Source organism: Protobothrops mucrosquamatus, unplaced genomic scaffold (assembly GCF_001527695.2).
Source record: "Protobothrops mucrosquamatus isolate PMUCROS unplaced genomic scaffold, P.Mucros_1.0 scaffold69, whole genome shotgun sequence".
Classification (NCBI taxonomy): domain Eukaryota; kingdom Metazoa; phylum Chordata; class Lepidosauria; order Squamata; family Viperidae; genus Protobothrops; species Protobothrops mucrosquamatus.
This window is the reverse complement of record NW_015386447.1, coordinates 726,982-735,943: the sequence shown is the minus strand read 5'-3', so window position 1 is coordinate 735,943 and position 8,962 is coordinate 726,982.

The window sequence follows — 8,962 nt, the reverse complement described above, 5'->3', positions numbered from 1 at the left end:
TTAAACTGTAAGTTTGCCTAGGATCCCCAGAATAAAGCAATTATCTCTTGTTTGTTCTTCTGAGTTATCTATCTGTTAAAGACTGGAATATAGCTACTTTCTTGTCTAGAAACAGTATAGTAAATTGATAGATTAATTCTCCTCTGAGCTCCTGCAATAGTGAATTGATGAGATTAAGTTTCCTCTGCAAGCTACTTTAAAGAAGCAAGCAAACTTCCCTTGCATGTGAAAGTAACTCTATGTTTCAAACTGACTGCCTGCAAAAGAAATGTCACTGTATCTGCTCAGCAGACAGCGTTTCAAAGAAGGTGTGATCTGCATTTTATCAACTTTATAAAGCAACAGTAATTTGATGGAACTTATCTCTCACTAAATGTCTGCAAAGTAAATTCAAAGTATCTTCGCATTTGACTCTCAACTAACAAAAAAAAAAAAGGCAAAGTTGTAAAGTGCTAATCGGGATCTTTTTACAAGCCAACTGCCTTTCTGTGGCCTTTCACATTTTAAAGGAACAAAGCAGTTGCCATAGAAACCCCCCTTCCCTCTCCCTTCACCGGCAGCTTAAATGTCCTGAGGCAATGAAGGGATGGCTTACAAAGATCATCTGTGAACCCAACTCAGCTTGCATGTTAAGCGAAGTAGCCAGTGGCCTGTTACTGATTCAGTCAGCCTCGTTAGCACGTGAATTCAACTTGCTAAACTTAGAAAAAGTGTTGTCTTTGTTTGATGCTTGGAACATTGTGACCATTTGCTCCTTCGGCAAAGGCAAGGCACATTCCTGGTCACTAAGGAAACCAATTAAATCATTAAGCTCTCTCTCTTTCCGTCATAAAGCCAAACTCCCCCCTCCCTTTGGAATTTCAGCTATGCCATTAGAAAGAAGCCATATAAAGGCCCAATAGCAGGGCAGCAGCGCCCCCTGGTGGCCTATCTGCACATGACACTTGAAAAAAATTTTTTCTCCTTTTCACATCACAACAATTTGATAATTTAATTCAATCAAGCCTATACAGTTTTGAGTGTCACAGAAGAAGGACGCATAGCCATCAATCCTTGCCTATTATTACAAGCTGAATACCCCAGTGTGTTCCAGCCTGCAACTTAACGACCAGGTGGGAGTTCATGCCTCTCAGTGGCCCTGCAGGTACGTGGAAATAGGAAGAATTTGGCTGACCTCTCTTCAGACGTCCCCTAGTGGTTAAAGGAGGAGCTGCACGCGAGCCTTTAATCACGCCCAGAGAAACCCCTCTAGTGGACAAAGGGTGTTCCTCGAAAGATCACCCCGGTAGCTGATACGCAGATAGCGACCCCTAGTGGTCAAAAAGTGAAGTTCATCCAATTTCCTTTAAATTAGCTAGGAACCACAGGACAACGCTCCCAGTGGCTCCTCCACCTACAGACAGCACCCCTGACGCTGATACGCAGATAGCGACCCCTAGTGGTCGAAAAGTGAAGTTCATCCAATTTGCTTCTAAATAGCTAGGAACCACAGAAGAACGCTCCCAGCCACCTCCACCCACACACAGCACCTCTGACACTGATCGGCAAGTAGCGACCCCTAGTGGTCAAAGACAGAAGTTCTTCAAATTTGCTTCAAAATAGCTGAGAACAACACTGAACCTATCCTAACCATGGTGGAGCGTCCTGCTGATTTAGATGAAGTGGTTCAACCAACCAGCCTAGTTGAGACACCCCAACCAGACGGCCAAGGAGAAGCGCCTCAAACAGCCTTCCTTGACCTGTACACAGAAGCTGAAGCTCAAGCCTCAGTAAGACCAAAGACGTCTCAGAGTCACTATGATCTGAGACAACAAAGAAAGCCAACTGAAGCCATGCATGCAAACCTGTTGGAGAAATGGCACACCGTGCACAAGCGCCATGAAAGAGGCTGGGAGAAATGGCACAAACTCTACCTAGAGCAAAAGGAGGATCTCTCCCCCGAACGTGCTCACGCACTGGAAGAAGATAAGGAAGACGCCTTCACACAATGGATGGACTCCGAACGGCAACTCAAGGACATCCAGCAGCAATTAAGAGACTCAGAAGTCGACCGCGACATGCAAAGTCTTCGGTTACTGAACGAGGAACGCAAGAAGCTTTAACAACACTCACCTGCCCAAGCTGCATAGAAATAGGAGAATCCATGCCTTGTGTGATATTAGCTTTTCTTGTTTCTGGAAGAATGTTTAAGTTTTTAAAGATCTCTCTTTTACAGGAAATTTGGAGGAAATCTCTAGTAAATACGTGATTCATATGAACTGATGCCTCAGATCAATAGTGAGAAAGCAAAAGAAATATTAGCAATAATGATTTTTATTTTAAGTGCTTTGCAACAGTTTTTACTATAAGAGTGCTCAGAGGTGGTTTTCGGTTGATTTGGAGGGTTTGCATTTATCTTGTATACTGACAGAAGTGCACATGATAACAAATGTGTACATGTTCATGATACAATATTTGCTGAACTATGGATGCTCAGAAATAATGTTCATCTAATAATAACATATACAATGACAATACTGTAATGCTGTAGAAGCCTCCTGAGCTTTCAGCTGTGCTACTGAAACTTTGTAACTGTGTTTTAGTTACAGTTGCACATTAAGCAAACTATGAAAGACCCACTAATGATAGTTTTATATCTCCACCTCAGGTCACCTACATGATGCCATAGAAGTTCTGTTCCAGTGTCTGGAGGCTATGGAAGCCTAGATACACAATGTGACCGTGGATGTCTGAACTTTTACATGCAGCAGACAAAGGCATTTAAATGTAGGTTTACAGTGATTTCTTACCAAATGATCCCTCCCCAGACAAGAAAAAATACAATGGGTAGAAAAGTAGTGATTCCAAGATCACAGAGTGGTTAATCCATGTCCAATAGCAAGAGTCCAGTGCAAGCTGTATAGAATGATACTAATAATATTTCAGGATCTATACTAGCATGAAAAGGAGACTATATAAATACTTAATTACTTTAGAATGGCATTAACATCATGGATTTTTGAGCAACTAGTACTTGGCTAACTAAACCAAAGTGCTGAAAATTACTTTTAAATAATACAGTATAGTTGTATATAAATTGCAGCAGATTTATCAGACTATTTCACCCTCTACATTTTCTATTCCCATACCATGTATATATATTTTAATTTTCACATCTATTTCTTCATGAATCAAAAATATACTAGTTGACTATTGGTAGTTTCTTCTTCTAAAAGATGCAGGCATTCAAACATAGAAGAGTTCTTAATAATACTTAATATAAAGGGCTGATATGATGAGACACTTTATATAATTAATTTTACAGGGCACTTTTTAAAATTTGTCTAACTCACAGTAGTAGCAACAGTCTCATTATGAATGATTTCTGAAATTTCCTGTTCTTAATGGACTAAGAAATCAAAGAACTCTGATAGAAAAGCACAGCTTTTAGTTTATAAGGTGAAGGGGAAATCTCTTCTCTGCACTCTTTCAAAAGTCTCAATATCTTTTTTGTATCATGGTGACCAGAACTGGAGGCAGTCTTCCAACTGTGGTCTTATACCAAGGCAGTATATAGCACCACTAAGACATCACTTGATCTTGTTGCTATCCCTCTGCTGATGCAGCCTAGAACTGCATTGGCTTTTTTGGCAGCTGCAGCACACTGCTGGCTCTTACTTGTTGTAGTCTGTTAGAGGTCTCCAAGATCCCTCTCACAGTTAATACTGATGAGCCACGTACCACCTATTCTATATCTGTGCATTTGTTTTGTTTTTTCTTGCCTAAGGCCTTTTCTCATCATTGAATTGCATTTTGTTGGGATAGGGCCCAGTGGTCAAGTCTCAGTTTAATTCTCAGTTTCCAAATTCAGCAGGACCTGAAAAAGGCTTTGTGTAAAATGAACCAGAGAAAAAACTCATGGCTAATATTCTCTAAGGATCAACTCAGCATTGAAATTGACAATAATTAAGTATCTGGCTTATGAAATATAATTAATTGAGAAACGTTGGTTAGCACAAAGTTCTGACATGTGAGCCCTATCACTTTCTTTCAACTTGACCCACTTTGTGGAAGCATTACATAAATAATATGGAAGTGGTTGCATCATATATGCCACTGAGGCTGTGGAGTTAAAATAAATAACATGTAAGCTTCAGGATACTGAAAATAAAGCTTTTTGATGAGTTCCATGCTGCTCTAAGAAGATTGCTATATCTGGGCTGCAAAGAAACTAAGCAACTTACTGTAGTGTAATTTATTGCCCACTAGAGGTTGCTGAGTTGGTTGCACTTTAAATGTGACTACTCAATGTGTTCCAGATTCCAAGAGTCAGTTGACTGTTTTGAATATCTGCAATTATTGTATAAGTTAATTTTTTTTCCTGCTCTCAGAGCTGAGCTCTTACGTTTCTGATAAGGGTTTTGTAGTTATTAAAAAGATTGGAAATTATCAGGCTCCAAAGTGTACTGCAATAATCAAAATAAATCTGGAATTTATATTGCTGTGCACATCCCTGATATTGACAGGTCTTGATAACATCTGCCTTTGAGATGTGGACTTGAAAGATGGGGGCATTTAAGGCAGGTTCCCTTCACCCATATCTGTATTATTTTTGTAATGCTGGTGCAACACCTTTGCCTTCTATAATCAGTCTATTCAAAGATTTTTAAAATGTCATAGGGCAAGGGCACGCATGCACCTTCTTGTCAATTCTAGCAGCCAATCTGCAAGTTTGTCTATGTCTTGAGGATCATTCATTATAGGATGCTTTTGATCCTGCATTCCCTTTTTGCCCATAATAGGTTTTAGCATATAGTAGGCCTGACTCAGGATTTGTCTTTTTCACCTAATGCAACAGATTTAAGGTTTATGTAAAAATTTAGGGAGGAATAATGTCAATTGAGGGTGATAAGGAGGTGATCTGCCAAGAAGAAAAAAATAGTATGAACCAACAATAATTCAGTTCTAACAAAACAAGAATCTGATACCTAAATGTGCTGATTTTCACAACGGGATTGTTTCCTTGAACAAGGGTGTTTTTTGGGGGGGGGGATTGTTAGCTGCAGATGTGATAGTAGGAAACACTGGAGAAGTAAAATTCATCTTTCATTGGCTCATTTTAATAGCATTGGAAATTGCCTTGGCTGGAGCTTTGATATAGAACAAAAAGCTTTCAAAAAAGCTTACAATAAAGAATATATTCATTTGCATTCACTTACCTTTGACTGCTATATTAATAAAAGTTTCCTAATAGATTTTTAAAATCTGTACAAATCTCCTTTGGCATAGAAATAGTGAATATGGATTTTTAAAATATTTGCATACATATTGTTTATTTTGATTGTTTTTGTCACTATATGTCTTCCTACTTAATTCTGGTTCTTTATAATAATGTTTCTCATTCTGCAAAAAACAGAAAAGATGGACAAGCAAGTCAATCAATTTCATTTAAGAGAGGGGATTAGTTTTTGAGAAGATTCTGAAAAATGAGCCCTGGTAGCAAAGTGGTTAAAATGCAGTATTGTAGGCAAACTCTGCCCACAATCTGGAGTTCGATTCTCACCAGCTGGAGGTTGACTCAGCCTTCCATCCTTCCAAGGTGGATAAAATGAGGACCCAAATTGTTGGAGGCAATAGGCTGACTCTGTAAACCACTTAGAGAATGCTGTAAAGCACTATGGGGCAATATAAAGTCTAAGTGCTATTGCTATTGTAAATTAGTGGTCTACAGAACATGAACCAACATCTGCAGCTATGAACTGAGCTCCGTTCTATACACATTTCCCTGTATGGACATAATATAAGTGGGTATTGTATAGATTCTTTTATCAATACAAAAACTTGAGAGGATATTAAGGTATAGGATTATTTATATTTATGAAAAACATCAAGGTATACAATAGTTTTTCTGTTACTGAGTACATGTACTGATAAAGGAAAATAGGCAAACAATTCTAATAAAACAGAATCCAAATCTCACTTTGCACATTGGCTCAAAATGAGACTAGTGTAATGTGCAAAATATTTTGAATGTAAATGGTTTGACTTCATAACAGGTTAATCTGATTATCCTGGAATTTCTTCAGTTCAAAATGGTGTATTTCAAACATCATTTCAAGTGAAAATGTTTTGTATGCCTTTGATGATTTTAAAATTGTAGCAGGTAATGGGTTAAAATTTTGGAACAAAACAACTTTTTTTTTTGGTTAAGAGTTAATATTTTACTCCTTAAAATCTCCTCCAAATAGCAAAGACCAGTTTCTTAGGGATTTATTTTTTAAAAAGAGGCTGGGGGGGGGGAGGGTGGGTATTGTAAATGGGTTTGGGGGAGCATCACATTTTACATGAAATTTAAAATCTTGGGAGAAACAGGAGCTGGTAAATATGCATTTCTCCTTCTCTTACAATTTCAAGATCCCTTTGTGTTGAAGTAAATGTCTGAACTAGGCCTAAGCAAGACCTTATATACATCAAGGCTTTTCAACCAGTGGTACATTGGCACCTGGCAGGTGGTACGTGACCATCCTAGAAAAGTGGTAGTGGGGGAGGGGAATGAGCTGAACCGGTGGCAGCACTGCACAAGCCTGAGTGAGAGATGGCTGGAGCTGCAAGGCTGTCAGGGCTCAATGGAAATGCCAGGATCAGTGCCAGGCTCCAGCTGGAGCTTGGCGCTGATCCTGGCGCTTCTGAGCCCAGAAGAAGTGCCGATCAGCTGGAATGTTGCAGCATCTCCAGGGTCTTGTGATTAACATTCAGATGCTTAGCAACTGATTCATATTTATGACGGTCACAGTGTCCCAGGGTCATGTGAAGTGTCCAAAACCTGCTGCAACCACCCAGCAGATGGGGGGAATAAAAACCAAACACCCCCCTACCCCACTGTTATCCCATATTAGGCTAGTTTACTTTATATGTACTGTGTGTACATTGTATGTAAGCGTCTCTGAGCTCTGTTTTAGTTTTTGTACATTTCACGATTTGTTTTCCCGGAATTAGATGTGTTGCCTGAGAGGCTCAGGGGAAGGAAGCCCAGTGATGCAATGGTTAGGAGGAGTTCCTGGGAAAGCAGCAGCAGCTGGTATAGCAGAAGGAGGGCAGACTGAGTCTGAACCTGGAACCTAGGCAGGAGGGTCTCACCTTGGTTTCTTAATGGAAAAATGGCATCCCTTGCAACCCTAATTTGCCCTTCACTCCTTCTATTGCTCATTTATCACGCAAGTAAGTGAACATGTTTTTGTGGTCTGGTTTTCAGTTCCCTAAATGATTAATACGATATTTTAAAAAGAAAGATGATACCTAAGAAAATGCCTTTTGTTCATTAAGTTTTAACATGATGAGATTGTGGGTTTCTGAATGTAATTTTGCGAGCCGGGTAAATGTCAGGATCGATATACATTTTAGATAATAAATGAAACATATTTTAAACCTATTTTAGATAATATATATAATTGTCGATACAATTTAACATTATTTAATGGATTATATTTATGATTTATTTAATAGATTAAACTACCTCAAAAAAGTTTTGAAAAGTAGAATAGAATAGAATAGAATAGAATAGAATAGAATAGAATAGAATAGAATAGAATAGAATAACAGTTGGTTCTAGTCCAACCCTCTGCTTAGGCAGGAAACCCTATACCATTTCAGACAAATGGTTCCCCAGTCTCTTCTTAAAAACTTCTAGTTTTGGAGCATTCACAGCTTCTGGAGGCAAGTTGTTCCACTGATTAATTGTTCTGACTGTCAGAAAATTTCTCCATAGTTGTAGGTTGCTTCTCTCCTTCGTTAGTTTTTATCCATTGCTTCTTGTCCTGCCTTCAGATGCTTTGGAGAATAACTTGACTCCCTCTTCTTTGTGGTAACCTCTGAGATTTTGGAATACTGTTATCATGTCACCCCCTAGCCCTTCTTTTCAAAGCCTATGATGGGAAAAGGCCAGAAATTATTGCAAACTGATAGAAACACCCTGGGCTCTCAGATGCTTGAACTATGTAAATGATATCCAAGGAATATCATAGATACTCCTATTTCCAAGTTAGGTTGGGCTAACTTGTGTACATGAGGGAGAAGAAGCTCAGCAAGATAATTGGTAGGTAAAAAATTCTATACAAGGAATGCAAACAACTGACCTAAAAAATAATATATGAAAATTATATAATATATTTTGTTTTATTTATTTTACAAATGATTGAAAAATGTACAGCTTACCTAATCCTTGTAGTGTATGGGAAATATTAGATTCATATCAGCAATTGATTGATTGATTGATTGATTGATTGACTGACTGACTGACTGACTGACTGACTGACTGACTGACTGACTGACTGACTGATTGATTGATTGATTGATTGACGTGAATTTTTTCCTTGATGGCTAAATCTAAGCTGGCTATTCCATTATCTAGATGCATCGGATGTGTTCAGGGTACGTCCGTTCGACAATATTTCTCTGCCCTGCCATTTCTCCTTTGTGGATAGCACAGAAGGTTTATCCTTCACCTGGGAGAGGGAAGATATCAAGGAGGAGCACGAAGTAGAAGATGATGATTTTTATAAATATTTTGTCGGACTCCATGATTTTTATCAGTTTTATCCGAAGGTGATATACAGCTTTAGCGACAACATGGAACAAGTGGAAGAGCGGAATTCCCTCTATGAAGGCAGGGTCTGGGTGGATGAGGAGGAGATTCCTGAGGGCAGCCTGACCCTCATGCTGGACCAGGTTCAGTTTTCTGATGAGGCCATGTACATATGCAAGGCCACTAATTCACGGGGCAGAGGGCTAAGAAAAATGAAGCTTGTTGTGGAAGGTAAGAATGCTCGTCTATTTTCCGGCATTGCCCCCAGTTGAAAATACCTAATACTTCTATTTGTACACCAAGGAGTACCACACTGTGCAAATTATCTTCTATAAATTGCTGAAGCTTCTTTTCTTCTACTAATGAATCTTATCTGTTTATTCTACAACAAGCCTGACTTCT